This window comes from Syngnathus scovelli, unplaced genomic scaffold (assembly GCF_024217435.2).
Source record: "Syngnathus scovelli strain Florida unplaced genomic scaffold, RoL_Ssco_1.2 HiC_scaffold_511, whole genome shotgun sequence".
In the NCBI taxonomy this organism is placed as follows: Eukaryota; Metazoa; Chordata; class Actinopteri; order Syngnathiformes; family Syngnathidae; genus Syngnathus; species Syngnathus scovelli.
Window position 1 is genome coordinate 6,909 of NW_026061617.1, and position 11,429 is coordinate 18,337.

The window sequence follows — 11,429 nt, forward strand, 5'->3', positions numbered from 1 at the left end:
TAGTTAAGTGTTGAATATGTCCTATGAAGTCAAAATTGGGCACCATCATGTGGTGAAATTTGGAATTGCATCACATCCAATTTTGCCTGGGAACAAACAGATTAAATAAATCTTAGTCTTAAATAAGCCACTCCTTCTCAAACAAGTAAACTCTGCCCATTTTGCGCAGTAGATGTTCTGTTAATATCTAGTATTTATACAAAGTCATAATTTAAATTGCTTTCAACCTTAATTCATCGCTTCAACCAACATTACTCGCTCTTATTACCAACTTGTATCGATTTAACTAAGCGTTTAATACTTCCTATCAGGTCTCAAGTCAAGATTTGGCAAAATACAATTTCAGCAAATCCAATTTTGCCAGGCAACAAAAAGAGATTAAATAAACTAAATAAGTCTTCTTCCCATTAAATACATCAGAAAAGTCTGTCTTGTAACCAGTCCTCTTCAAACAAGTAAAGTCTGCCCGTTTTGTGCCGTAGATTTTGTGTCTATGCCTAGTATTTATACAAAATCATAATTTAAACGACTTCATTCCTTCATTCACTTTGGAAATTTGGAATTGCAGCAAATCGAATTTTGCCAGGGAACAAAAATAGATCAATTAAACTAAATAAGTCTTCTTCCCATTAAATAAATTAAAAAAGTCTGTCTTGTAACCAGTCCTTTTCAAACAAGTAAAGTCTGCCCATTTTGTGCCGTAGATTTTGTGTTTATGCCTAGTATTTATACAAAATCATAATTTAAAGGATTTCATTCCTTCATTCACTTTGGAAATTTGGAATTGCAGCACATCAAATTTTGCCTGGGAAGAAAAGTAGATTAAATAAATTTAATAAGTCTTACTACTTCCCAATAAATAAATTAAATACGTCTTACTTGTTCCCACTCCTTTTCAAAAAAGTAGTTTAAAACGAGGGCCATTTACTCAACCTTTAACCTCAACCCCGCACGTCACATTGTGTTGTATCTGTGAATGTTGGTTGTGGCCAAATGATAGTTTTCTTTCATTCGTTTAGGTTCCACGGTGTTTGTTGGCTATATGTTTTCCACTGTCAGAAGGATGAAAATACAAAGTACAACGCTTGGACGTGGGCGACGACGTCACCGGTGAGTCCTTCCTTCCTATTTATTTACCTTCTAGGTGCTAGAGGCTAAGTGTTAGAAGCTAAGTGTTAGAGGCAACACAATACGAACAACACAACACAATACGAACAACTCAACACAATATGAACAACTCAACACAATATGAACAACACAACAAAATACGAACAACACAACACAATACCAACAACACAATACCAACAACACAACACATTACGAACAACACAACACAATACGAACAACACAACGATACCGCACTGAACAACACGATACCGCACTGAACAACACGATACCGCACTGAACAACACGATACCGCACTGAACAACACGATACCGCACTGAACAACACCATGCCGCACTGAACAACACCATGCCGCACCGAACAACACCATGCCGCACTGAACAACACAATGCCGCACTGAACAACACCATGCCGCACTGAACAACACCATGCCGCACTGAACAACACCATGCCGCACTGAACAACACCATGCCGCACTGAACAACATTATGCCGCACTGAACAACACCATGCCGCACCGAACAACACCATCCCGCACCGAACAACACCATCTCGCACCGAACAACACCATGCCGCACCGAACAACACCATGCCGCACCGAACAACACCATGCCGCACTGAACAACACCATGCCGAACTGAACAACACCATGCCGCACTGAACAACACCATGCCGCACTGAACAACACCATGCCGCACTGAACAACACCATGCCGCACTGAACAACACCATCCCGCACTGAACAACACCATCCCGCACTGAACAACACCATCCCGCACTGAACTACACCATGCCGCACTGAACAACACCATGCCGCACTGAACTACACCATGCCGCACTGAACAACACCATGCCGCACTGAACAACACCATGCCGCACTGAACAACACCATGCCGCACTGAACAACACCATGCCGCACTGAACAACACCATGCCGCACTGAACAACACCATGCCGCACTGAACAACACCATGCCGCACTGAACAACACCATGCCGCACTGAACAACACCATGCCGCACTGAACAACACCATGCCGCACTGAACAACACCATCCCGCACTGAACAACACCATGCAGCACTGAACAACATTATGCCGCACTGAACAACATTATACCGCACTGAACAACATTATGCCGCACTGAACAACATTATGCCGCACTGAACAACATTATGCCGCACTGAACAACACCATGCCGCACTGAACAACATTATGCCGCACTGAACAACACCATCCCGCACTGAACAACACCATCCCGCACTGAACAACACCATCCCGCACTGAACAACACCATCCCGCACTGAACAACACCATGCCGCACTGAACAACACCATGCCGCACTGAACAACACCATGCCGCACTGAACAACACCATGCCGCACTGAACAACACCATGCCGCACTGAACAACACCATGCCGCACTGAACAACACCATGCCGCACTGAACAACACCATGCCGCACCGAACAACACCATGCCGCACTGAACAACATTATGCCGCACTGAACAACATTATGCCGCACTGAACAACACCATGCCGCACTGAACAACACCATGCCGCACTGAACAACACAATGCCGCACTGAACAACACCATGCCGCACTGAACAGCACCATGCCGAACTGAACAACACCATACCGCACTGAACAACACCATGCCGCACTGAACAACACCATGCCGCACTGAACAACACCATCCCGCACTGAACAACACCATGCAGCACTGAACATTATGCAGCACTGAACAACATTATACCGCACTGAACAACATTATGCCGCACTGAACAACATTATGCCGCACTGAACAACATTATGCCCCACTGAACAACATTATGCCGCACTGAAAAACACCATGCCGCACTGAACAACACCATGCCGCACTGAACAACACCATGCCGCACTGAACAACACAATGCCGCACTGAACAACACCATGCCGCACTGAACAACACCATGCCGCACTGAACAACACCATGCCGCACTGAACAACACCATGCCGCACTGAACAACACCATGCCGCACTGAACAACACCATGCCGCATTGAACAACACCATGCCCCACTGAACAACATTACGCCGCACTGAACAACACCATGCCGCACTTAACAACACCATGCCGCACTGAACAACACCATGCCGCACTGAACAACACCATCCCGCACTGAACAACACCATCCCGCACTGAACACCATCCCGCACTGAACAACACCATGCCGCACTGAACAACACCATGCCGCACTGAACAACACCATGCCGCACTGAACAACACCATGCCGCACTGAACAACACCATCCCGCACTGAACAACACCATGCCGCACTGAACAACACCATGCCGCACTGAACAACACCATGCCGCACTGAACAACACCATGCCGCACTTAACAACACCATGCCGCACTGAACAACACCATGCCGCACTGAACAACAACATGCCGCACTGAACAACAACATGCCGCACTGAACAACACGACGCCGCACTGAACAACACTACGCCGCACAGAACAACACGACGCCGCACAGAATAACACAATACCGCACAGAACAACACCATGCCGCACAAACAGTTTTAGATAATATTACGTCGCAGTCATGCGACGCGGACATGACGTCAATAGGCGGAACTCATGGCAAAATTATAATCCGTGGGCGTGGCTTGCAACAGGAAGTAGGAAAGCGGCAATGCTGGCAAACAAGACACAGCGGTTAGTAACACAACGACTAACAAGACAAATATTTTTGTTTTCAGCTTGCAACTTGACCGTCTAGAGCGTACAAGGTAATTACAACTCATTGTTTTGAAAAATATGTTTTTTTGTAGGCCTGAAAAGCGAGGCAGTGTGGCATTTGGGAGGAACGTCGAACTCGGCGTCTGCTTCCAGCCACAGACGCCAAATTTCGACGATTATTTCGACTGGTCAACGTTTGTAAATTATTGCGTTGAATAAAAACTTTATTTAACTCTACTCTTAACTTTGCCGTTTCAGATATGCGGGTATTACACCGCGGAAATGACGTCAATAGGCTGAACTCTCGCCAAAATTCAAATCTGTGGGCGCAATGGCCTTGAGCGAGACAACGGATACAAACACGACGATTATCAACAGAAATATCTTTATTTTCTGCTTGCAAGTGGACCGTCTAGAGCGTACACGGTAAGTACAACTCATTGTGTTTAAAAAGATTTACGTTTGTGTAGTTTGCGTTGCGTTGTATCTGTGAATGTTGGTTGAGGCTAAATGTTAATGTTTAATTTCCTTCCTTTAGGTTCCACGGTGTTTGTTGGCTGTATGGTTTCCACTGCAAGAAGAGGCTCGTATCATTGACCAGCAGGAGCTACAATGGTGAGTACCCCTTTCGTCGTCCATTTATGTTAAACACTTCCTATTTCATGTCTAACAGTACTCGATTTAACAAATAACCATAAATAAATACAGTGTGGGCAGTCAAGTTAACATATGTGATTATCCTGCCTAATATGTTTATCACAAATATGTCACTAATATGTTTATTTGTTTATCACAACACCTTTGGACCTTCAGCAATCGATTATTTCCCTTCATCTACATAGAGACAGAACGATTGTGTCTTAAACATCTCATTCATTTCACCAAATAACTTCACGCAGGTGGATAACGGCCGTCTCGGTCACGCTATGTTGCGTGATACAGTTTTGAAGAACCAAATGCATTTATTCAATGAATAAGTCAAGCTAGATCTATGTTTATGATGTTGTACGTTACGGTACCGATTGAAGTTGAGTCCGAAGCCAGTGGAAAACAGCGCTGCGTTTGTGCTCTCCAGGTACAAATGTTGTGATCTCTGACTGACGACCGGGCGAGACTTGAGTAAGAGATGTCCAAACGAGCTCCGGCAGGGCGGGTCAAGGCGGAGCGAACGGACGCCTTTCAGGCCGCCAATGACGAGCTGAGAGCCAAACTGATGGACGTCCAGTTAGAACTTCAGCAGGAGAAGAACAAGGTGAAAACCTCAACAGACAGACACTGCCTTCCTCCCTGCCTGCTTCCCTGCCTGCCTCCCTGCCTGCCTCCCTGCCTGCCTGCCTCCCTGCTTGCCTCCCTCCCGCCCTCCCTCCCTCCCTCCCTCCCTCCCTCCCAGTTTCCCCGATGTAGATTTGACATGCGTGTGCCATGACTGTGTCAGCCTACGTCAACAAATGCACCGAGGACGTCAGCACCACTAAGAATATCATCACCCGGGGCAACCAACGACCCTGGATGACTGAGGAGGTACGTCAAACGCTACGAGCGCGGAACTCTGCCTTCAAGTCTGGCGACAAGGAGAGACTGAGGACAGCAAGAGCCAACTTGAACCGTGCCATCAGGGTAGCGAAGCGAGACCACAGTCGAAAAATTCAGGATCGTTTCCACGACGCCAACAACACCAGGAGTATGTGGCAAGGCATACGGGCGATTACAGACTACAACTCACCCTCCCCCCCGGTGGGTGAAGTTGATGCTGACTTTCTAAATGGTCTAAATAACTTCTTTGGGAGGTTCGAGGCACTAAACGGCACTCCAGCAGTTAAAACTGTCCCCCATCAGGAAGAGGAGGTACTCTGCCTTGACTCCGCCGATGTGTTGAAGACCCTGAGGAGAGTCAACCCCCGTAAGGCCCCTGGCCCCGACAACATTCCTGGGCGTGTGTTCAGGGAATGTGCAAGTCAGCTGGCTGGGGTCATCACAGACATTTTTAACACCTCGCTGGGCCAAGCCACAGTGCCAGCGTGCTTTAAGACTGCCTCCATCATTCCGGTGCCGAAGAAACCTCAAATCACCTCATTTAATGATTGCCGGCCTGTTGCACTGACTCCGGTCATGATGAAGTGCTTCGAAAGGCTGCTTAAAGATCACATCGTTTCCAGACTCCCCCCATTATTTGACCCGTTCCAGTTTGCCGACCGGCAAAACCGCTCCACTCAGGACGCCATCTCCTCCGTTCTTCACCTGAGCCTGGCTCACCTGGAGGAGAAGAACACCCATGTTCGGATGCTGTTCCTGGACTTCAGCTCAGCGTTTAACACCATCATCCCACAGCATCTAGTAGGAAAATTGGAACACCTGGGCTTCAACACCCCCCTTCGCAACTGGCTGCTAGACTTCCTCACCAACAGACCTCAGTCAGTCCGGGTCGGACAGAACACCTCTGATGTCATCACCCTCAGCACAGGCTCCCCTCAGGGCTGCGTCCTGAGCCCCCTGCTGTTCACCCTGATGACACACGACTGCGTCCCCAGGTTCACCACCAATCACATCGTGAAGTTCGCAGACGACACAACGGTGGTGGGGCTCATCAGAGACAACAACGACCTGGACTTCAGAGAGGAGGTGGAGCAGCTGGTGGGCTGGTGCAGAGACAACAGCCTGATCCTGAATGTGGAGAAGATGAAGGAGATCATCGTCGACTTCAGGAAAAACCAGCCTCACCACGCTCCACTGATCATCAACAGCTCAGCTGTGGAGGTGGTCAGCAGCACCAAATTCCTGGGGGTCCACATCACAGAAGACCTCACCTGGACTATGAACACTACGGCACTGATCAAGAGGGCACAGAAGCGCTTGTACTTCCTGCGGAGGATGAGGAGAGCCCACCTGCCCCCACCCATCATGAGGACGTTCTACAGGAGCACCATAGAGAGCATTCTGACAAGCTGACTCTCTGTGTGGTGTGGAGGCTGCACCGCCTCCGATTGGAAGAATGTGAGGAGAGTGGTGAGGACAGCAGAAAGGATCATAGGGGCTCCTCTTCCCTCCATTCAGGACATTTCATCTCAGCGCTGCATGTCCCATGCCCGTAACATCATCAATGACCCATCACACCCCCACCATGGACTGTTCTCCCTGCTGCCCTCTGGGAAGAGGTTTCGCACAATCCGCTGCAGGTCCACCAGGTTCTGCAACAGCTTTTTCCCTGCTGTCATCAGACTGTTGAACATTAGAACTGTTGAGCTCTAAACTGAACTCTGCATCACACATTCACAGAACTGTACTTTATGACACTACGGACCTCTATCTTGCACTATCTCGCACTACCAACTTTACTGAACTTGTGTAAACCCTTTAAATAGAAGTTTAATACATGGTTTAGCATTCCTCTGCACACTCTTGAATACTGTTTTGCCTACTTGCACTATTGCATAATTAGCACTGCTGCACTTTATACTTATTTGTAATATATATATATACAGTATATGTATATATATATTTTCATAGGATATGTTACTTCTATTCAACTGCAATATCACTACTTTGTTGTAAGCCGTGTGCAACGAAATTTCGTTTTGTATGCACCATGTGCAGACAAGATGACAATAAAGTTTGTCTAAGTCATGTCAGGTCAACTGTCTGGAGAGAGAGAGAAGTCAGGACCTGCGGGCGGAGCACCACCGTGCCACCGCCGCCATGACGGAACTCAAAAGCAAACTCCATGAGGAGAAGCAGAAAAAGTTAGCCGTTACCAGGGAGACATTACTGCGGCAGCATGAAATGGAGCTGATGAGAGTGATCAAAATCAAAGATGGAGAGATCCAGCGACTGAATGCCTTGGTCCTCAGCCTGAGGGACGGCTCCATGGACAAGGTGATCCGCTCAATCCGTGTCTGACTAACCGCACGCCACGTCGGGCTCCGATGCGGCCGCTACCGTATTGTGTAGCTTGTCCCCAGTAAGCGTCGCGGCGCTCCGTTGCGGTCTCAACGGCCCGATGTGGCGCAATGTCTGCTCAGGTGAGGAGCGGGGGCGCTTTGCTGGCGGAAGTGGAGGAGACGCGGCGGTGTCGGGAGACCGAGCGGTGTCGCCTCCACCAGGAGCGCGGAAGAAGCCCTGGCAGCGGCCCAGCAGGCCTGGCAGTCCCGAGCGGCCGAGCTCCGATCGGCTCATCACCAGCATCGGGAGGAGCTGAGCCGAACCAAGAGAGACTGCGAGAGGGAGATCCGCCGACTGGTAGGACTGATCAGATGCGCGGTGCGTGGCTATGTTCCCAATTTCGTTGTATACCTGCAGTGCAATGACACCTAAGGCATTCTATTCTATTCTATTTCACAAGAAGAAAACGTCCGGTTGCTCGCTTCGCTTTTGTCACAGCAATGGTGTTCTAGTCGATTCAAGATAAAAATTGGCCGGTTGCTCTCTTTGTTTTTGTCACAATTCTGGCAAATGAGTTTGCCCGCCTGCCTGAGCGCTCCCCGTTTGTACATCCAGATGGATGAGATCAAGCTGAAAGACAGAGCGGTTAGTGTTTTGGATAAATCCCTGGGGCCGGCCACGTCCACCGCCTTCAGCTGCAGACTCAGGCTGCCGAGCAGCAGATCGCTGCCCTGAGGGATTCCCAAAGGGCGGGCCTAAACTACCCTGGAAGTGGGGTCAACGGCGCTACTAGCAATCCTCTTCATAGCGTAAGCCACCTCATCACACACTTGCAGTACGCATGACTTAGTTCGTTGCTGGAGGAAGGTAGCACAAAAACAGTTTTGAACTTTGAACGAGTGGTTGTGTGTGTGTGTTGCGGGGCGTTTTCAGTCTCAGGAGGATCGGGACACGCGAAGGTTTCATCTGAAAATCGCTGAGCTCAGCGCAGTCATCAGGAAACTGGAGGATCGAAACGGCCTGCTTTCTGAAGAGCGCAATGAACTGGTAATTTATTGACGGCACGCTTGAAGGTTTGCGCTACGTTTGATGCGCGCCATCCAGCGAGGCACCCATTGCGCTTGCTTATTAGTTGAGCGGCGCGGCGAGTCGGTTGCCTGGTAGATGTCTTTTATTGGGAGCCAAAGCCACGATTCCGTTCAAACCGATGCAAAAGGAATGGATACGTTCTGGCCCGCGTGTTGTGCGTCTTTCGCATCCCGCACTTCATGCTTGCAGCTTAAGCGACTGAGAGAAACAGAAAGCCAGTTTCTGCCACTCCTGTACAAAAACAAACGCCTGAGCAGGAAGAATGAAGAACTCTCGCTGGTGCTGTGTCGCCTTGAAAACAAAGTGCGCTTTGTCACCCAGGAGAACGAGGAGATGGCAAGCTTGGTAAGTCGACGCGAACAACGGCGGCATGCCAACAGAGTCCACTGAATTTGTGTTCCACAGAGAAGGCCTAGTTCGCTCAATGACCTGGAGCGCGGTTGCGGCCAGCAGGACGGTGAAATGGAGTTCCTTCAAGTTGTGGAGCAGCGGCACATCATCGACGACTTGTCCAAGGTCTTCAGGCAGGCGACTCGGTGCACGTACGGCAGCGCCGCGCTCGCTCGCTGTCGCCAGGAAACCTTTTCCGTCCAAAGCTTGGCCGGCGGCCGCCATCCAAAAAATTGGCCCCTTAAATTCCGACCTTTCAAGCAGGAGCATTGTGCGCACGCGTTTGAACACGCTTTAGACTTGTTTTGCCGTTTTCAGCAGCTCAAAGCTCCCGTTTTGTCAGCGCCTTTGCCACTCGCTGTGCGCTGAAAACGACGGACTCGCCCGGCTGCTCAGCCCGTCAACCATGAGCCGCGAGCGCGACGTCATTGTCCGTAGGCAGCTAGTGGCAAAATGCACCCTGTTAGAGTTGCGCTCGCTCCAACTTATTTTGCAAGAACCACACGGGAGACAAGTAAGTTCTTTTGGACACCTGCAGGTGGAGAGTCCATCCGTTGTACGAATGAAGTCTGACTCTCGGCTCCTGCACGAGCATTTTTATTAAGAGAAACAGGGTGGGTGTAAGAGTGGATTGAATAGAGAAAGCCCTTGACCTCTAGTCAAAACATAGCAAGGGATGTTTTACGACTTTGTGTAGGAAGGGATAAGCGATAGGGATACGTAAATACGGGATAAATAAGATTATTTATTACAGGTTGCAGTCAAAGTCAAAGCAACATAATCATACGATAAAGATAATCTGGAAAACCCTGACACACCCTGTAGTTGTCACTTTTGGAAAAGACGAGCGTCCCTCCAATCATCGCCGGTGACGGGTTTTTCAGGCTCTGGAGACAGGAGCTCATGTCAGAAATGTCATCGTGAGTCGCGTTTGTTTCTGCGCCGGAGCCGTTCGTTCCCTTTGCATCCAAAGAATCTCAAAGGCGGATTATTTGTGTCGACGGGAGAGAGATTTGCTGCTACGATACCGACGTCGAGAATCTCTGAGGAGGAACAAAGCGTGAGGTCCTGCAAGGTGAGTCTGTTTGTTTGCGGCTGCTTGGTGTTGCGCAAGATGAAATGGCCTTTTTCTCGCTATCGTTCCTCTCGTCGATTCATCGTGAGGTGTCGCTTCAGTTTGTTCAGAGAGATGTTTGCTTCCGCGCCCGCAGGTCATCGAAACATTTTACGGCTACGACGAAGACGTGTTGGTGGACTCGGACGGATCGTCCTTGTCTTTTCACACCGACAGAACCCCCGACACGGAACCCGAAGAGGTAGCCCGCCATTTCTGCCAGCGTATTGGCGCCAAACATTCCTCTTCAGCCTGGAATCGGACTCGTCTTTGCGTCGCGGGTGCTTTGTCGCCGGTCTGACTGATTCTGGTACTAGTGCTGTGTTGCATTGGTGTGTGCATTAGGAGGCGGAGCTTCGCTACCGCCAGCTGACGCAAGAATATCAAGCGCTGCAACGAGCCTACGCTCTGCTAGCCCAGACCAGCGGAGGGGACTACGACGCCGAGAAGGAGATCAAGGTGGCGCCCCTTCCCGCAACCCCCGGCCGGGTCGCAGCCTCCCCGTTCTCACCCAGCCTCGGGTGTTCTCTGGTCTGAAAGGAGGAGGAGGAGCCTCCCTCCTCCTCCTTTCAGACCAGAGAAAAGCTGATGGTAGTGTCAAACGCACCTCTTTCAATAAGGTGCCCCCGGCTTCCCGGTAACGGGTTTGTCTTAGCCGGGTTCGGAGATTCGTCCGTAATCTAACCACCCGAGTTAAATTAACTCCACCGGAATCAATCTAATTTCTGTACGACGCCAATCCCTCTCAAGTCACCCTAAGCTCGAGCCGAGTAACTCAATTCGAGGCAAGACTTCGAAGTGACCGCATCGTATTGATGGCTCCCCGCTAATGTTTGAAGTTCTTATTATGTTACGGATATTTTTAGATGTCTTTGTTAAGACCTCAGGGATTCGTTTGTATAGCGCACCCTAGCACTAGTTTTGCCGAAGTAAATGTTGATATGGGTCCGTTCTACTTGGTCGCTCAAGCAGCGAGCCGACCAACTTGTTTATTCGAAAGAGAATCGAATTAATAAAAGTGTGACAATAATAGCATTTAAGGAGAAAATTAATGCACTTTACGTTATTAATTCTAACTTCTTATATGTAGATCAAGCACTTAACTGTCGGAGTGCT

At 49.2% G+C, this 11,429-nt stretch overlaps 2 long non-coding RNA genes across 2 annotated transcripts; both read left to right on the forward strand.

Annotated features, from left to right (window-relative positions):
- The first annotated feature begins 8,342 nt into the window (after positions 1 to 8,342).
- Positions 8,343 to 9,192, forward strand: LOC137840048 (uncharacterized). The gene is made up of 3 exons (XR_011086438.1): positions 8,343 to 8,529; positions 8,654 to 8,767; positions 8,999 to 9,192. It is a non-coding gene; the product is annotated as an uncharacterized lncRNA (long non-coding RNA).
- A 736-nt stretch (positions 9,193 to 9,928) lies between these two features.
- Positions 9,929 to 10,818, forward strand: LOC137840049 (uncharacterized). Its single transcript, XR_011086439.1, has 3 exons — positions 9,929 to 10,274; positions 10,411 to 10,515; positions 10,659 to 10,818. It is a non-coding gene; the product is annotated as an uncharacterized lncRNA (long non-coding RNA).
- Positions 10,819 to 11,429: the final 611 nt, after the last annotated feature.